The sequence below is a fragment of the Lepisosteus platostomus genome, assembly GCF_059453375.1.
Source record: "Lepisosteus platostomus isolate fLepPlt1 chromosome 5 unlocalized genomic scaffold, fLepPlt1.hap1 SUPER_5_unloc_1, whole genome shotgun sequence".
Taxonomy (NCBI): domain Eukaryota; kingdom Metazoa; phylum Chordata; class Actinopteri; order Semionotiformes; family Lepisosteidae; genus Lepisosteus; species Lepisosteus platostomus.
The window spans coordinates 575,556-586,414 of NW_028291471.1; the positions used below are offsets into that span (position 1 = coordinate 575,556).

General features: G+C 40.0%; 1 non-coding gene across 1 annotated transcript; it reads right to left on the reverse strand.

The window, feature by feature from the left end:
• Positions 1-2,021: 2,021 nt before the first annotated feature.
• Positions 2,022-2,114, reverse strand: trnar-ucu (transfer RNA arginine (anticodon UCU)). Its single transcript has 2 exons — positions 2,078-2,114; positions 2,022-2,057 (listed from the first exon to the last, which is right to left on the reverse strand). It is a non-coding gene; the product is annotated as a tRNA-Arg (tRNA).
• Positions 2,115-10,859: the final 8,745 nt, after the last annotated feature.

Genomic DNA, 10,859 nt, shown 5'->3' on the forward strand with positions numbered 1-10,859 from the left:
CAAAAGTTGCACCAATACTAAGAGAAAGGATGGGGAATGGCTTTTATCAAGCGATTGCAGTGTTTGTTTGACTGAGGATCCTTGTGTGCTGAACTGGCCTCTGGAGAAGTGTAGTGCAGTAAAACAGAAGGTTTGTGTCACTCAAGATTGTTACAGAACAGAACAATACAATTACAATACTTTTGTGAGAGTAAATATTACTGGTGCATCACAGTTCTTATAATGGTGAAAACAGGAGCACCTTCTCTACATTTTTGACTGAAGTATTTAAACGGAAAGAAATACTATCACTATGCAATTCATAAATGCAATTGAGCTCCTCTAAATGTTCTAGTCTGATGAAACAATGTATAGAATTAGGTGACAATATCGGAATTCATTCAAATGCACAAGATTAATTTTCAGCAACAAAAAAAGTGCTCGGAAATATTTTACAAGAATGAAACCTTACATTCACCTCAATAAACATTCACCCTCTACATTAGCAGAGAACAGTAGGACAGAAGGTTAGTGTCACTGGACACTGAGTCAGAGAGGCTGATCTCTTCTCCCTCATTATGCAGGCTTACCCACTCATGATGAACTGTCCTCCAAGGATACTCAGCTGCCATCATCGACTCAGACATGACGTTCATGTACATATTATACCTTAATATGGCACTGCGTTACAATGATTTGATCAAAACAACTGGTGAATAAATAATAATCAAATATTTTTTCCTTTCTTTTAGTAGCTAAAGACCAAAAAAGAAGCATTTATTCTTTTCCTCTCCTACCAGCCCTTACAAGTCAGTAAGTTTTTAGTTTAGAGCTGGATTAAAGCTCCAGTCTCTTTGAGGGTTGAGTTGGAATCCCACAGCTGCCAAATATCTCCAACTATCTCAGTGTTAAGAAGCAAAAAAATTCACATTTGCTGCAGAAGGAACAGGAGAATTTGTGCCATTCAGCCTTATAGCGTGATGTCATTTTCTCATTCTCGTTTTTAGATGCGTGTGATCGAATCTATGATCCTTATGAGTGTGGTCACCCTCCATAAAGGTAGCACAGATACAACGTGCCACGTTTTCAGAGAATCGCATTAATTACAGGTCAGAAGAAGGCGACAAAGTGTCCGCTAGGCAGTTCAGCGATTTCAATGGTGTTCTCTGTTGTTTAGGTCCAGAATGACACCCGTTACAACCAGGAAACACACAGTGTCAGGCATCAAAAAGACTTCCCAAAACCCTGATCCTCTCCTTGATCCGGTGATGGCATCCAGACATTTCCTGCAACACAGCCAGGATACGGTCTTCAACAACACGAGTGAAAAGCTAATTCCCAACCTTTGCAATCCTTTGCAAAGAAGGACCGCATGTGCTCAGTGTTAAATGCACTGTTCATTATTAATAATAATAATAATCTTTACATTATATAGTGCCTTTAAAGATGGCTTTTCAAAGCACTTTACAGAATGACAACAATAAAGTTAAAAAAATACACAAGATAAGCAGGATGAGAATACACAGTTAGAGGAGACAGTAGATGGTGGTATTAAATACAGTAGGAACAGAGGGGTAAAGAATAGTTCATTAAAGGCTCTTCTAAAGAAGAGGGTTTTGAGTCTGGATTTGAAGGAGTTTAGAGAAGGTGACTCTCTGATATCCTTGGGGATAAAGATCCAGAGCTTTGGGGTAAAACAGGAGAAGGCCCTGTCACCCATAGAGTGTAGATGGACTGGGGGACAGATAGGAAAACACAATTAGAAGAGCGGAGGTTGTGAGGTGGGGAGTAGGGCGATAACCCAGACAGGTACTGAGGTGCTAAGCCATGGAGAGCCTTATAGGTGAGCTTGAGGATTTTGAAGTTGACAGGAAGCCAGTGCAAGGACTCCAGGACAGGAGTGATGTGATCACAGTCCAGTGCTAATTTCTTTCTTGTGGCTGCTGGTTCATTTTCAACTGTGGACTCTTAAGAAGTCCTGTATTTGACTTGATCAACACCAATCCCTAGAGGATTTCGAAAGGTTCAATAAAAATGACACATGACTCTGGTGGGACTCGAACCCACAACCTTTGAATGACTTCATTCTATCAAGGCCTAGAAGTCCAACGCGCTCTCCATTGCGCCACAGAGCCAGCTGTGTGAAAAAGTGTTTGCCCCCTTCCTGATTTCTTATTTTTTTGCATGTTTGTCACACTGAAAGTTTCAGATCATCAAACAAATTGAAATATTAGACAAAGATAACACAAGTAAACACAAAATGCAGTTTTTAAATGAAGGTTTTTATTATTAAGGGAAAAAAAATCCAAACCTACATGGCCCTGTGTGAAAAAGTGATTGAGATTTATCAGTCTGGAAAAGTTTATAAAGCCATTTCTAAAGACCAAAATTACCCCAAGAGCACAGCGACGACTCATCCAAGAGGTCACAAAAAACCCCACAACAACATCCAAAGAACTGCAGGCTTCATGACCCCCAAGACTTTTGGGAAAATACTCTGTGGACTGACGAGACAAAAGTTGAACTTTTTGGAAGGTGTGTCCCATTACATCTGGCGTAAAAGTAACACAGTATTTCAGAAAAGGAACATCATACCAACAGTAAAATATGGTGGTGGTAGTGTGATGGTCTGGGGCTGTTTTGCTGCTTCAGGACCTGGAAGACTTGCTGTGGTAAATGGAACCATGAATTCTGCTGTCTACCAAAAAATCCTGAAGGAGAATGTCCGGCCATCTGTTCGTGCCTTCAAGCTGAATTGCACTTGGGTTCTGCAGCAGGACAATGATCCAAAGTGGGCAAATTCTATGCCCGCTTTGATGCTCTGAACACGGGCAATGCTGAGAAGACCCCAAGTGTGCAGGGCGAGTTTGTTCTGAAACTCTCAGAGCAGGACGTGCAGAAGACTCTGAGCAGGGTGAAAATCCATAAGGCTGCAGGGCCTGATGGGATACCACCTCACGTCCTGAGGACATGTGCAGCCCAGCTGACCACAGTGTTTACGGACATCTTTAACTCCTCCCTGTCACAGTCCATGGTCCCCACCTGCTTTAAAAAAAACACTATTGTTCCAAACCCCCAAAAAGACAAAAGTGACATGCCTGAATGATTACTGCCCAGTAGCATTAACATCTGTGGTGATGAAATGCCTGGAGAAGCTGGTGTTGTCACACATCAACTCCTCCATCACAGAGTCCCTGGACCCCTTGCAGTTCGCCTACCAGAACAACAGATCAGTGGATGATGCTGTCTCCCTGGCTCTGCATACAACCTTGGAACACCTGGACACTAAGAACTCGTATGTGAAAAATGCTGTTTGTGGACTACGGTTCAGCATTCAATTCCATCATACCCAGTCAACTGGTGACAAAGCTCAGGGGATTAGGTCTGTGCAACTCTGTCTGCAACTGGCTGCTGGACTTTCTTATTGAGAGACAACAGGTGGTGCAGATAGGCAATAAAACATCAACACCACTCACCCTGAGCATTGGAACCCCACAAGGCTGCTGTCTGAGTCCAAGGTTGTACTCCCTATTTACTCACGACTGCACAGCAAGACACAGCAACAACCGCATCATTAAGTTTGCCGATGACACCACTATAATAGGACTGATCAGTGATGATGACAAGTCCACTTACAGGGATGAAGTTGTACAGCTGCTTAGGTGGTGTCATAGCAATAACCTGGACTTGAACATAAAGAAAACGAAAGAGCTAATAGTGGACTTTCGGAGACACAGGCCATACACTCACAGCCCACTCAGTATTGATGGAACGGAAGTGGAAACAGTCACCAGCTTTAGGTTTTTGGGAATTCACATCTCTAAAGATCTAACCTGGACTGTGAACACTGACTCTATCATGAAGAAGGCTCAGCAGCGCCTTTATTTCTTGAGGTGCCTCAAGTGATGGGGGATGCCAATACATGTGTTGGTGAACTTCTATTGCTGCACCATCGAGAGCGTCCTCACCAACGGGATCACTGTGTGGTATGGTAACATCTCTTCGCGAGAAAGAAAGGCACTACAGAGAATGGTCAATATGGCCCAGAAGATCATCGGCTGCGGTCTCAACGAGATTAAACAGCTCTATGAGGACCGCTGCCGTGGTAGAATTCTGGCCATCACAGAGGACAGTCACCACCCCGGGCATGAGCTCTTCACCCCACTGCCCTCAGGCAAGAGATATAAGAGCATACGGACACTTAACACTAGATTCTTCAATAGCTTCTATCCACAAGCAGTGAGACTGGCGAACAAATTTAGCCATCCCGCTCGGACCACACCTACACCATCACCATCTACCTCTTTATGATTTCTTATCTATTGCACATCTCCAGTCATTGTTTACACGTCTGTATTGTTTACATTCAAACTGTCTACATGTTTACTTGCACATTGTCTATTGTTTGTTTGTACATTGTCTTGATGCACTGTTTGCACTTTGTCTTGTTTTTTACACTTGTTTTACAATCGAGAGACTTTCTGTAAGTAAGAATTCCATTGTACCAGTACCGGTTACATATGGCAATAAAGTTCAAGTTCAAGTTCAAAACACACCAGCAAGTCCACCTCTGAATGGCTTAAGAAAAACAAAATGAAGACTTTGGAGTGGCCTAGTCAAAGTCCTGACCTGAATCCGATTGAGATGTTGTGGCATGACCTTAAAAAAGCGGTTAAGGCTCGAAAACCCTCCATAGTGGCTGAATTACAACAATTCTGCAAAGATGAGTGGGCCAAATTTCCTCCACAGCATTGTAAAAGACTCATTGCCAGTTATCGCAAACGCTTGATTGCAGTTGTTGCTTCTAAGGGTGGCCCAACCAGTTATTAGGTTTAACTAAATGTTATCCACAACTTCAAACACCTGTGAGAAACAGGCAACTGCAGTGTTACGCCTGCTGGCTCCACAGATAATCCTTTTTTGAAGTTTAAGGAGAGGATTTCTTTGTCAATTCAATTAAACGTTTCAGAAATGCTGAACTATTGATGTGTTTCACACGCAGCACGGGCTCTCCTTTGCTTACAAATATTTTTTTTACACCAATTTACTCAACTACGATTTTGCTGAGCATTTTGTTTGCTTGCTTCCTATTGTATACTGCTCTGATTTCTGTATTGTTCAATTTCCCTGTTGATTTTAATTTCTTGTTTTCTAAGACAATCAGACCAGCTGTTCTGACCTTACCCTGGACTGGAGCCACTCTTTTCTTTCCAAAGGCGTGGAGAGAGATACTACTGCAGGTAACACCCCATGAGAAACATCATGAGTTTCTGGAAAAGCTCTCTACCTGCCCGCTCCCCACACCGACGTGTGTGAGCAGGGATTTAAAGGGACATTCTGAAGTGTAGAAACATTTTATCGTTACATACTTTTTCTGTGCAGTTAGTTCTCCTTCAACTCCGCCCGACAACAGAGGTCGTTTTTAATACAGGAGTAAAGGCACACTGCACATCTGCAAAACATCACGTTAAGGTTTAGGGAGAGCGACATCAGTGATTGGAAGGTACAGATGCAGCCATTCAAAGTGCGCAGTACAGACACATACCGGAGGTAATTGGCTACGGCGTCGCGCATTGTGACGCGCGATGACGCAAAATACCACGGTACGTGATTGGTTGACCGACAGGGGCACTCGTAGTCCGTTGGTCGGTCGTAGAAAGATTTACAGTAAATGTCTTTACTGTGCCCATTTTAGCATTGAATATTCATATGGAATTTTACCACTGAAGGGAAATCTTAGTACCTGAGCATAAAAAGAATAGGAGCATACTGTAACGCGTGTGAAGGCCATAAACGATATTAATTTTGGAACATAAACATACAGTATATGGCTGGTCTCTGTACTTTAAATAAAAAATACACACCAGTATTCCATTTCTCCCTTAACATTTTAAGCTTCGAAGTCTTTAACTAATGTGATACTGGAGTCAACAAGCATACTTTTAGAATTTGATTAAAAGGGAATATAATATGGAATTGCGTATCTAAAGAAATTAATAACGATATAATTATATTCATGTACCGCAACACAAGAATAGTACATGCTGTACATTGTCTGTTGATAATGTTTCTGTAGTGCTTTTTCAGCACTCTGCATGTGACCTTGCTGGTGGCACTGTGGGTTAGGCTCCTGACTCCTACCTCACATGCTGTGTGTTTGAATCCTGCTGGAGTCATAACTTTTTTTTCAACAAACATTTCTTTGAAAAATTAAAACATTTCCCTGGGTCAGAGATTAAATAAAACCTCACTCGCACCAGACAAATTTATATTTCTAAATATCACAACATGATTGAATTTAAGTCATTTTAATAACAATGAATAGTCACCTATGTGTTACAATATAAACATTTATATTGATTTAAATCGCAAACGCAGGTTTAAATATATGTGTTTTTTGATTCACAATCAGACAAATGCAACATAAATTGATATCTTTGTCTTCTAAGTATCTTAATAAACTTTCAGCATAGCATTCTCCCCGTTTAGATTTATTGGGATCAAACATGGAAAGATTAGATTGTAATCGTTTTTTTTTTAAATACATTTTAGAAAAGTGTAATCTATACTAAAAAGTTGTACACCACCTGCTATAAAGATACATATTGTAATACTTTCGGGTTCGGATAGGACAGACACGAGAACTCAGACTTGCAGAGTTAAAGCAAGTTAAAGCCTTGATTTTATATATCACCTTTAAAAGTGGCATCTCAAAGCAAAGTAAATACCCAACACTGATTGTACCAATCTGTCATGCTAATAAAGCACCTTGAATTGAGAGAGAGAGAGAAGGGGAGGGCGAGCAAGTGAGAGAGCACAGTCAGGACAGACAGGCAAATAAGATACACTCCACAGACATTCACAACAGCGACATATCATAAAACATTTGCACATAAAGTTAAATTATTATTTGTTTTTCAGGAAGTTAAAAAAAAACACTTGAATTACTTATCCAGTCTCTCGAAATAAAATTATTTTTCAAAGCAATGCAACTAACGTCGGGCAATGTGTTTTTTTTAATCCAACATTGACAGCCACATCTTAAATCTTATCAGTCAGCTCTTTGTTCTCTATTTGAATTGTGGCAATTCAAACAACCTGGGATAACAAGTGGTCTCAAAGTCACAGAGCTTTCACAACAGATGACAATTCCCTTAGTCCTTCCTTAGTCTTCCTGAAATTGTCAGATTGAGTGAACAAAAGCATTTTATTAAAAATGTAATAAGAATTATTTTTTAATCGCGTATCTAAGGAAATAGCAGTATAACCTTGTTCATGCAGTGGCATGTTACATTATTAATTTGGGTGTCTCCTCTTGCCAGAAAGCTCTAAATTGCATTTTGAGTGCGGTTTTTGACTTTTTTTAAATTGCAACCCATAAATAAAGCTGATACTGTTTAGACTTTTAATTATTTTAAACTGTATTACAGCAGCACAATGCAACGTAAATTGCAAAAATGCACTTGGAATCTGTCCAAGCCCTGCTTTGTCAGGCATTTTCTTTTACTGTAATGGACATAAAAACTCCCTTGCTTTTAACAGAGCGTTTCATAATATCTAACTACGAAAATTATTTAAACTGCTACACTTATCATTCAACCAGAGCTCGAAATATCACAAGGATCCTCAAGAGCACAGCAAAGACTGTATTAAAAGTATACTAGTGACAAATTAGTATACTTTAGATCTTTTTTTCTGATATGGGGAAAATCTGATCATGTTTCTCTATAACAATAAAAAAAAATTATTTTACATATCACCTTTATGTGATATCACCTTAAGGACAGCACATACAAGTGTAAATTGCACAATGGACCGCGCATATAAATTTAAAATAGTCTTCTTTAGGTGTGAGGGCAGGAGTGGATCGCAGAAGGCATAATCAGCAAATTAGGAAAACAAAGAACAGGACAGGTGAGACGTGTATCCAGAGAGCGGGTGATCAGAAAAAGGAACAGCTGTTATGCCCAGGTTTTACGCTCTCTCTGCTGAATGAATAAAAGCATTTTATTAAAAATTATTAAAGCGTTTGTCTGGGTATTTACTTTGTAATCTGTGGTTTCCATCTACTGTATTGCTTTGAGATGCCACTTTTAAAGGTGATATGTAAAATAAAGTTTTTTATTATTGTTATAGAGAAACATGATCAGATTTTCCCTGGTTCAGAATAAAGACGATTAAAATCTGTAATCTTTCCACTTGTATGTCATCGGAAAATACAAGAAGTTTCTGCTTTGTGTAAGGATTGTATCAAAAAGTAATCTAACTGGTGAGAAAGCTGTGCTGCTCAAAGCGCTTTACAGGATAAAAACAATAACAACAATAGTGTTAGGCTGGGCAAACGATTTTTTTATAGAAATACAAAATGAGATATAATGATGTGTTCCGGCTAAGACATTAACAAGTACAACCCCCCTCTCTGCGGGAGTGCTGGCTGTGACGAATTAAACCGGTTTCACAGGTATTTTCAAAGTAGAAGGGGGCAAGATTTCCAGCGAAAGACACCTCCCCCCTCCAAAAGTACATTACTTACTAGTTAAGAAAGCTAGGCTCCTCAATGAAATCGCTTTAACATGCTAATGCTTTGGTGTAACAGTCCGGGCCTGGCAAGCTTCTAATGTCAACCCGACTAAGGCAAAAGGAACCATTCTATCATTGGAAGACAATGAACATATTCTAGCCCTAAATGAATTAATAGCAAACATGGTTTACATAAAATACATTTTTCCAAGAAAGTTTAGCCTTTGTCACTAATGAAACCACTAAATAAAGACATAAATATAGAAATCTTAAGATTTAAAAAATACATGACTTTGCTTTGAAAATAAAAACGATTACAAACGCCAGCGGAGAGAGAGAACAGGGGAGGGATGTTGGTTTTGCATAAGGGGTGGGGCTATGGAAATGAGGTCTATTTAGGAATGTGGAGTTACATGTTCTGGTTGTTTGTGAATTATCGTTGTTGAGTATGGAGTGTTGAGGTATTGATTTTGTGTAATGCTTTATGTTGAAAATTGAGGTGGATTTTGTTTATGATAAACAGGATAAACTGGGATGGGAGAAAGGTTTGGTTTTGCATAAGGGGCGGGGATTATGATAATTGGAGGACTTTGCGAGAGTAAAATGGTTTGATTATTTGATTTTGTATTGTGGTTGTTATCTATGTTTTTGGTTGGTATTATGTTTATATGGTTGTTTTTGTTGGTTGGTTGTTATTAATGTTATTAATAATACGATCTATAGTTGAAATCAGAGCCTAAATAAAAAGAAAAAGCAAGTGATTAGGTTTATGAGCAATCTAATTACTTATTCATTTAAAATGCTATATAAAATAAAGTTTATTATTAATTTGCTGGACAGAGCGGTGAACATTATTATGCATAAGACAAAGATAACGATCCTGATCAGTTTAGAAATCTGTGTACGCTGTAAGATTTTTACTTCTTAAACTTTTAAAATACACGTTTTGAATAGAAAGAAATCCTCTTCCTGGTACAGAATGTATAGCAAACCAGCACGTCTTTTTTCTCCAATCAGAGGGGTGTCAGATGGTGTCAGCCAATCACCATTCTGCGTTGGGTAGCAACGGGTGACTGTTCTCAGGCGGAAGATGTAAACAGCTTAATGTTCGTGTTTTAAATATTTTTTTTAAATTCAATTAAACGGGCACAGTTAAGACATTAAATATACATATACATACTGTATACAGTACAGTTTGCATACGGTAATATGTTTATGTTACGCGATTAAAAAATAAATAAATAAAAATGAAAAGTCCAGCACCAGCTGAATTTGAACACACAACCTGCTAGTTGGCAGTCACACACCTGAACCAGTAGGCTACAAGACAGCTTGCATGAACAGGCAGGCGAAACAGCCCTACACAGCCCTGCCGCAGTACACGGATATAATCATACCGTTATTAAATTTTTGAGATACGCTATTCCATATTATATTCCCTTTTAATCAAATTCTAAAAGTATGCTTGTTGACTCCGGTATCACGTTAGTTAAAGACTTCGAAGCTTACAATGTTTAGGGAGAAATGGAATACTGGTGTGTATTTTTTTTAAAGTACCGAGACCAGCTATATACTGTATGTTTACGTTCCAAAATTAATATCGTTTATGGCCTTCACACGCGTTACAATATGCTCCTATTCTTTTTATGCTCAGCTACTAAGATTTCCCTTCAGTGGTAAAATTCAATATCTACAATGGGCACAGTAAAGACGTTTACAGTAAGTCTTTCTACCACAGACCAACGGATCACGAGTGCCCCTGTCGGTCAACCAATCACGCACCGCGGTACCCCGTGTCATCTTACCTGCGGTATGTGTCTGTACCGCACACTTTGAATGGCTGCATCTGTATGTAGTTTGCTTGCATGATGCCGGGAACAGCATGGCTGCTCGTTGCCATATGGTCTAGCGGTTAGGGTTCCTGGTTTTCACCCAGGCGGCCCTGGTTTGACTCGGTTTTGCCTCCTGCTTTCCAAAAGATCAGCACGGTGTACGAAAGAGCCGCATTAAAACTACTCGAACGTGCAAAACGTGCGAGAAGAGGGGGCGCTTGTTTCCAACTGAAACTTCTCGCGTGTGAGACGAGCTGATCATCGCTGTGGGAGGGTTACTCTGGTAGACAGAGCTGACCTTCGGCAATAGGATTTATAGTCTCCAAGATGATATTTGCACTTTCTGGAGAGGCGATTTTCTCCACTTCAGTAGCCCGATTTCGTCGATTGCGTGGAGAGGGCTGTAGAATGTGGCGCCGCCTTTCCTGCTCCGTCCATGACAGGCGTGCTGGTCTCTGGAGAGAGAGCACGGTCCATCAGCGCACTCCAATAAAGGCACTGGAAGCAGCTGAATCGCATTGGCGAAGC